The sequence below is a fragment of the Chrysochloris asiatica genome, unplaced genomic scaffold (assembly GCF_000296735.1).
Source record: "Chrysochloris asiatica unplaced genomic scaffold, ChrAsi1.0 scaffold00110, whole genome shotgun sequence".
Taxonomy (NCBI): Eukaryota; Metazoa; Chordata; class Mammalia; order Afrosoricida; family Chrysochloridae; genus Chrysochloris; species Chrysochloris asiatica.
In genome coordinates this window covers 1753727-1763052 of record NW_006408628.1, presented here as the reverse complement: position 1 = coordinate 1763052, position 9326 = coordinate 1753727, and positions in this window count along the sequence as shown.

Sequence of the window (9326 nt, the reverse complement as noted above, 5' to 3'; positions counted from 1 at the left end):
TGTAAATCTTTACAGGAGTAGAACGCCTCATTTTTCCCCCGCAGAAAAGCTGGTAGTTTCGAACTGCTGACCTTGAGGCTCGCAGCCCGATCTGTAACCGCTAAGCTACCAGAGCTCCTTTATAATTTCCATAGTTCTTGATTACTTATTTGCACTGTCTGTTATTTATTTGTAGCAATAGGAAGAGGGCAACACAGACAGACTTGGGTCAGTCAGGTTTAACAGAATCATATTGAATAGTTTTGACTCCCTAAGGAAATCTAGCTTAGGGCAGCACAAGGGCAGCTCGTGCTCTCAAAGTTGGCTATGGCAGTAATCAGGAGCACATCAATCAGATGTTACAGAAAACTCTCAACTAAAAGCAACTTAAATTAAAATCACAATAAAGAAATGTAGAAGGTAATTATCCTAATGTGATGAGAACAAAAGAGGTAGGTAGGTATGTTCAACCTGGAACTCTTCCAAACAGGAGAATCAATCTGATTTTGGGATTTGGCTCTGAGAAAGATCATGACTGCATTTATTAAACGAATATCCAAGTACAGATCAATATTTGAATTCAATTTGTTTTATGTTTGTTTTTTTAAATAAAAAATGAAGGGCATATATGCTGTTGCTGCTGTGTGTTGTTGAGTTGATTTCAACTCATAGTGACTCTGCATAGAATTTCCAAAGCTATAAATCTTTATGGGGACAGAAAGGCATTCCTTCTCCCATGGAGAAGCTGGTGTATTCGAACTGCTAACTTTGTAGATAGCAACCAACGTGTATGCTACTATACAACTAGGGCTCCTTGAAGGACATAAAGAGAGAGGAGAAAATGATATCTTTAATGCAAAGCTATTTCTTTCTCACTAAATGATATAAACCAAGATAAAGATCAAATGCAACAAATTTAAATTTCACAAAACATGAATTTGAACTCTGCTTGATCTCTTTACTGTACCAATATTGTCAGCAATACACATACACACACATACCATTTGCAAATATGAAACATAAGACATTTAAGTTCTGAAATACAAACTTTCAGAACTGATCTCTTTAGCTCAAAGAACAAAAATAGTGTTTTAGTTGTTTCTAACCAATAACCCTTTTCATTAATTTTAGAGTATTTTATATTTGATGCTTCACACTTAAAATCACTACAGTTAAATGTGCTTTCTCTCTTAAAAATATTTTCTTATTCCATGAAGTAAAATGAGAAAAAAAAACAGCATTGTAGCATTTTATTACAATGCAGCATGAAAATCTACTAAACGTAAATTCATATTATCAGTAAATAATGATATATTTCACCTTATTTTAGTTCCAGTAATTGAGTGGGGAAACAGAAAGATCTATTAAAAGGACTGTGTGCTGGTCAAACACTAATGAGAAAATCTACTCACCGGGTACCATAGAAACAGGGCATTATTGAAATCTGATTAGTGTGCCCTACAGCTGCAGAAATGATAGACTGCACTTCTAATTGCATTGTCTTTGTTTGCAGGATGAGCTTTTGTTCCAAAGAGGTGAGAGGGTGGCACAGCTCTGTTCCTCTATATACCAGGTAGGGAGGGAATCCACTACATGTTCATGCATTCAGTTCAAACACTTAGTACCAACGATTTTTACAAAATGGAAATGAAAAGAGGCAGTTCTCTCTGCTCTTTAACGCCTAAATTTCCAAATAAAAATATGTTAACAAAAAAGGAGTTTTGCGTAATCATGAAGCTAAATCAATACATATGTAATGGAAATGGAGACTTGTATGCTTATATTTTGGGTAATTACTGGACTGCTAGCCACAAGGTCAGTGGTTCAAATCCACCAGCCGCTCCTGAGAAACAGGTTTGCTGTGAGTTGGAACCAACTCGATGACACTTAACAACAACTAAATTATATTTAAGGGTCTACCAGAATTAATTATAGCATTAATCCAAAGCAGTCAGTTTTGGATTTTTTTAAAGAGACAATCTAGGCAAAGTCTACTGTGAGTTGCCTCAGGGTGAGAAAGCAAAAGGGCATTTGATATTTATTAGAACATTAAGAATATTTTTGAATTGTTAAATTACTGAAAAGCTTGATGAAAAAAAATTTTTTTAAATATAAAATTTGCCCAAATTCCTTAAGATAGACACGTATGAGAACCAAGATGAAAGCATAACATGGAATTGTATCTATTGTAGTTAAATGGATACTCATCAAAATTGCATTTTTAAAAGTTACTATTTTTTAAATATTATTTTGCAAATATTAGTAGGCCTCTGGCCTCAGAATGTGCGAGAAGCTTCCAGCTAGATTAATTATTTTAAACTAGTAGTAAGTGGATCATGCACTGGGGTAGCGTAGTGGTTACGAATCAGGCTGTGAACCTCAAGGTCAGCAGTTCGAAACTACAAGCTGCTCCGTGGGAGAAAGATGAGGTTTTCTGCTCCTGGAAAAATGTACAGCCTCGGAAACCCTGTTCAGGATCGCTATGGGTCGGAACCGACTTGACGGCACATAACAACAACAACATATATATATCATTGTACAATGAGTGGCAATTATCACCCTCAAGATTTTTAAAGGGTGATGGAGAAAAATACTGGGAAATAAATGTTTACAATAGAGTGTGGTAAAGTTTATAATAGGCTTGCCATCTGAATTTGTTATTACCCTCATCTATAGAGGAGAATACTGGAGGCCAATGATCGTATGCTATTATGAGGAAATCTTATGATTTCATCATAGGTTTACATGATGTCAAAGGCTGCAAGCTCTATTACTATTTCCCACTGTCTTCAAGGACTGTGGTTGACCATGGGGTTACCGAGTTCACTCAGGGCAAACACTAGCACGAACAGGTCAGGAAAGGTTCTTAGAGGAGAAGATTGATGGATGAGTACATTGGACATGGGAGTAGTAAACTACTTTTAGCCTCATAGTATGCAGGATCACAAAAGTTCTGTGTGCCAGGAGTAAGTGTGGAAGGAAATCAAATTTTGTTCCCCAACGGAGTGTTTCTAGGAAGAAAACATGAATGAAAAAAAAAAAAGAAAAAGAAAGAAAAGCCACCAAAATATGACTTAGAAATTGTATAAGAACAATGGTAAGATCAGAATATTATAAAAAGGCAGACCCAGAAATGTTTACAAAAGTTAAATATAATGATGAACATCAGGTGATAGCCAGGATTGTTTGGAATTTGGTTAGAAGTAACTTCGGACAGAGCTTTCTGTTCACCAGAAGCAGTGGTTCTGTGTTAAAAAAACTTTCTCCCTTCTGTGTCCTTGGTCTTTTAGGTACAAAAATTCATAATTTCTAAAATACATAGGGCTCAATGTTTCCAGTAGTGCCGTGCTCTTTTTAATATCTTGAGTGTCATTGATTTTTTTTTTTTTTTTAATTGATGACTACCTTATGATCCTTTTTGGTAGATAACTTAATTCTAAAAGGAAAACATGTAAGATTAACAGAGGCAAAGTAAACACTGGCATGCATTATTGACTAGAAATCTGTGTGCCTTGTCAGGGTTTGTGAGCACAAGGAGCATTAATAAGGCTTGTCTCAGGAAGCTTATTACTCTTGTTAAATGCATCAGCATGTAGACTAAGTTCTACATGTACCAAATATCAAAAGCAATCAATCTTAAGTCAATATAATGAAAACCAAAGGAGTATTTGTCTACATGCTTAGAAATTCAGTGGAGGGTGTGATGTTGCAGCGAGAAAAGCTTCCTCAAAGATGACTGAGAGCAAGAAACAGAGTAAGAAAGCCTTTTCCTTAAAGGGATTAATCTGGGCCTGGGAGCTGTGTGTACTAACCTGGGATGGAAGCAGCAGTCTGACAACCAGTCTGTGTGTCCAAGTGCTGTGACAAGCACTAGGCCTTCTGGGAGACCCACCAACTTCCAGAGGCGGTCTTCGCCACAGGAGACCAAGATTTCTTTTTTTGGATGCATAGCAATGCTGAACAGGGAGACAGAGAAGAAGAGAGAGTTGTAGGGGATCACAGACACTGGCATCCAGAGACAAATAAGTGAAATGGCAATAATCCACCCCTTTCAACAAAGCAGGATAGTTTACAAGGTGCTAGTTCAAAAATCAGAGGCACCAGGTTTTACATCCTGGCTATAATATCAGACTCTGATCTCCATCCATCTAATTAACTTTATTAGATCTCACTTTCTTCATTTGTGAAGTACTGCTGTTGGCTTATAAGAGTGCTCATGTTCAATTCTGGTTAGAAGAACATATTTTAAGGAAGAAAGTTTATGTCTATGATAATTTTGTGATACAATATTTGGACCAGTGGCTCTGCATATTGTAGAAAATCAAAATCATCTTAAAACTAAAGTATGTCTTAAACCAGGCATTATTCAGGAAAGGAACATGAATCATAACCACTTTATCTAGTTCTATAATAAATACTATAAATGAAACATTAACTCCATGGCCCACTATCTACACAAAGCAAAGGAACTCAAATTCTGTGGTAATATACCACTGAAATTGGCTTCAGTCAATGCACAGTACACAAATTACGGTAATGAATTCAGGATGCATGAGGCAATTCCCACTCTATAAAGGCATAGAGGGAAATGAGCAAGAAGTAGGTAAAATTAATGATTAACACATTAAGCACTATTATTTGAACCAGACTATGATAATTTTGGCTATTTATATATTGGAGCTAAACTATTATAAAATCAAGATTCTATTATCTGGCATTTTATGACAATGTTTTAAATTTATTTATATAGAGTTTCACCTATGCCTTAAGATGTAATGGGAACAAATGAGTTCAATATTAATCACCTATTAAAATAGCCTAAATAATAGCAATAAATTGTTCCGTTTTCAACTTAACCAACCTAAAGATGTTATAAATGCACTTGCCTCTGCAGTGAAGTGAAACAACAACTTAAAAATATATATCACAGAGCCCATTCTACTGCTTTCTTATTTCTTTCTTTCTGCAGTATGAACTTCAGTTTCCCCAGTGACATCATGGTCCCAATCTGTGCCTATATGGGCAACCACAGAGTTCACATACAGATTTTTTTTTTTTCATCATTATTGACACTATCCATTAATACCATAGAATGTCAACATTATCAATTCAATAATTATCTCATTGATTAGACCTTAAAGGAGCATAGTGGGTTGCTCATTGATGGTTAGCCATTTAATTCCATCAGTTTCTCCACAGAAGAAAGATGAGGGTATCTACTCCCATAACGATTTACAGCCTCTGAAAAACTATATGAGGTCACTATGAGTTGAACTAACTCAATGGCATTCAATTACCAACCACCACGAGCATTAGAACTATGGTGTTGTTGATAAGTGCTGTCCTGTTGGCTTCAACTCACAGTGACCCTGTATAGGATTTCCAAGGAGTGGTTGGTGGATTTAAATGGCCAACCTTAAGTTGGCAGTTCAGTGTTTATCTTACAGCACCATACCAGGATTCCATAAGCTTTTGGAAACCTGCTGGAATTAGTATCGGAAACAGTGGACTCTCAGCCATGAAACACAAAGAACAGAGTCTTCTTTCTAGTGAAACATTATTTCATTTTCTCCAACACCATTGCTGCTCAGAATAAAAACAGTGGAAGGGAAATAATTCATTTACAATTCATCATAATGTTGGTTTGTGACTTTCAGAAGGCCAATTTGGGAAATGAATTTATTACAGCTCAAACTGAGTAAAGGATACATTTATAGAACTTAATTAGAAGAAAAATATGATGAGAGGTAAAAAATGTCAGATTGAAATGAATTCTATATTCAAATACACACAAGAAGGCAAACCAAATCCTTGAAGCTACTGAGTATGATGTATGTTGGCTCATAGCTTTCCTGGCAGACACATGCACACTTGACTAGTTGATAAATTATCCTCTTTAAGTGAAGATAACTAAAATCATTGATGTCTTCACACACTTTGAAAGATAACTTTCCAAAATGACTTTTGTGAGGGGAGCTATTTGCAGAACTTAAGGAACAAATAATAAAAACATACAAGGCATTGGTGGCCAATCAGTTTTGTAAGTATTTTATGCACTCCCTTCACCCCTCCACTTTGAGAGCCACTCCTTACCACCTGCAACTTCTTCCACTCTTCATCAACCGCTCTTCTTAATTATACACTTTTCTTCCTTTGCCCTTCTATTCATTTCTAACACTGCCTCATTTTTATAGCTCCCTCATCTGTAAATTGCTTTATTTTCCTAATGATTCTTCACAAAGTTTAATCAGATTCCAATATTCTTGTCTTCAGAGAATTCAATATTTTACTCCTTCCATGAAATGGACTTTAAGTGAACAGAAATATTGCCAGTATCTGTAGAATGGATTTTAAGACTTTCATAACAATCAGTTGATAAAAGGCCTTGTATTGAGTGTATTCATTGAATAATCACATCATCAAAGACTGACACATGGTGCTAAAAAGACCCAATCAAGAGTTGCACATTCCATTTCAGATTAATCTGTGTGGGGCATGATTAACATGAAAAACATAAGTTAAGGGCCACGTACCAGACATCTTTCCCCAGACACAGTAGTACAGTGTTATTACCAATTCCATAGTGAGGCACCAGCATTTGTAATCATTATCATCATCATCAATGAATGGTAATGATAGCTCACATTCTATTAATACGTAATATGTGCCAAACCTTGTGCTAAATACATGATTTTCAGAAGTGTGACAGCTTCTGAAGGAAGGATTTTCTTTCTTTCTTTTCTATTTTGTTCACAGCTGTATCAACATCTAAACAATTATGGACACATAGTAGCTAGTCAATGACGGTTTGTCACGTATGTGATTGAGTGACTGATCTTGGTACTTTTAGTATTGCTATTTTATGACTAAGCAAACAGGAGCTGGAATATTATGCAAATTATAGAAACCCTATTTGGTAACGAATGAAGCTAAGGCTTTCTAGTACTGAAGTGGATGATCTTAGTGACTTTCTCTCTGTAGTAACCTTTCATAGTTGATTGCTTACGTGTTTGTATTATAGACATCAGTAATTCTTACTATAGAGCTTGGGCTTAATAATTGCTATGCCCAGCAAATGTTTAAGCCATTTAGAGATGATTAAACCCTGAGTTTCTGAAAAAAACAAAAACCTCTAGGTATTGTCAGTGGATTTAACAAAGATGGGTACAACCTGAAACAATAGTCTTTAAGGGACTAGAAGACCATACTCAACAATTAAGATGCTTTGGTGGTACAGTGGAAATAGATGGTCAGCATCCTTTCTACAATCATGACTTCGTGAGACTTCTGTGCTGATATATCACAAGCTTCACTTAATACCTTTATTTTGTTCTCTTGTTTTAAAAGTCTAAGTCTTGCATTAAACTTCAAGTTGTTAGAAGGCACTGACTTCAAATTGATCTATATTTATTGAGAATTCTATAAATAATAAATGTAGAATAAATTTTAATAACTTTTGATTATCTTACTCTGTAGACTTTCAATTTACTGAATATTTCCCCCAGTATACCCAGGTCTCACTTTAATTATTCTTATTTCTGAATGAACTTGAAGTAAAAGGATTATAACTAGCACTTTCTAGGACTCAACCACTGGTTTTAAAATCACATATATACACATTTAATGATTACAACCCTCTTGGAATTAAAAGTACTTTAACTTATACGTTTTGCAAAAAGGGAACTGGGACAAATATAAGTACAGTAACTGCTAAGGTCAGAGAATAAAGTAGAACAATTCCACCAGAGCCAAAATATGACCTTGCACATATCCCACCTGAATTTGGAGACCATCTCAAGAACAGATTTGATGTACTAGACACTAATGACAGAAGACCAAATATGCACAGATGGGAAACTGACAAGGGGTGGACTATGATAGTTAAGGTTTGGTATCAACTTGATTAGGCCAGAATTATCAGTGGTTTAGCAACTGAGGTATAGTTATCCCCAATGATGTGATCTAATATACTGTAATCAACTCTATGATGAGGTCTGGTATGAGCAGCCAATCAATTGGAAGGAAGTTTCCTAAGAAGTGTTGCATGATTCCAATATATTGGGCACTCAGGAAAAGCTTGTTTGCTTTCTTCATGGGCTAGATCTTGTGTCTCACAATTCCTTTGGATTTGAGCCAGTGGCCTTTTGTATTACCTGCGAATCCTGAGAGCTGTCAGCAGCCTCCTTCTTACCTGCCTACCTGCCTGTCTGTCATCTGATCTGCTGATATAGGCTCATCAGCCTTGTAGCAACATGAGTTAGAAGCCTAAAGACTGACATCTGACCATGGACTTGCTTACCTCTACAGCTGTCTGAGTCATTTCCTTGATATAAGCCTCTCGGGAGAAAAAGGAAAAAAGTATACACATACATACATGTTGCTATTGTTGTTAAGTATCATCAAGTTGGTTCTGACTTATAGTGACCCTACATTGCATTTTCAATGAGTGACTGAGGGGATTTGAACCACTGATTTTGTGGTCCAGCATATTCTGCTACAGCATCACACAAGACGCCATATATAAATACATACACACACATCCTGGTTTTGCTTTTCTAGAGAATCCAGACTGGGAGGTGGGGCTTAATGGTGGCTAGGGTGGAGGGTGGAGGTGCAGTGAAGTTCACCAACAGCAATACCACAGAATACCAGGCAAAGCAGAACCAGGGCAGAGCTCCAAAACTCAGAACCACAGAGATAGGACTATTTTAAACGTATGAAGGCTTATAGCTAGTGAAACTTGAAGCTGAATTAAGAAATCAGGTACTTTTAAATCTGCTGGACTCTTGAGACCCGGAGCTGACATCTTGGGTGAGACCAAAAGATAAGACCAAGCAGGGGAACAGACACACCATGGAAAAATGCTGTGGGAAACCTGGCACAAAGGTGGACAATACACTTTGTCAGGTTTGCTTTGTTCTGATTTTTTTTGTTTTTATTTTTTTGTATTTTGTATCTGGTCATTGCCAACCCCCCGCCCACCCAGCAGCACTATTGTTTGCACACCTCCATTCTGGTGACTAGAGGGGGAGCCTGAGACAGTGGACACCCCACACCCTTACTACTGGTGGGTTCTTCTGCCACTCATGTGCACAGATAATCAGCCCAACAGCAGGCCCTGAATGATTTGTTTTGTTTTGTGTTTTTAATATGGGAAAGGGCAGGACATGGATGTAGATAGGGAAAGAAAGTTTAAAAACAAAACAGGCTGAAAATTAAATTAAAGCTTGAGGTATAGCATAGCAACCAATACTGGCATCTTGAAATCTCTCAGGCAGCTTTGAAAGTAAGAAGCTGAAGAAAAGACATTAAAGTCAAACTCATATTATGCTACAGATTTTTTTTTT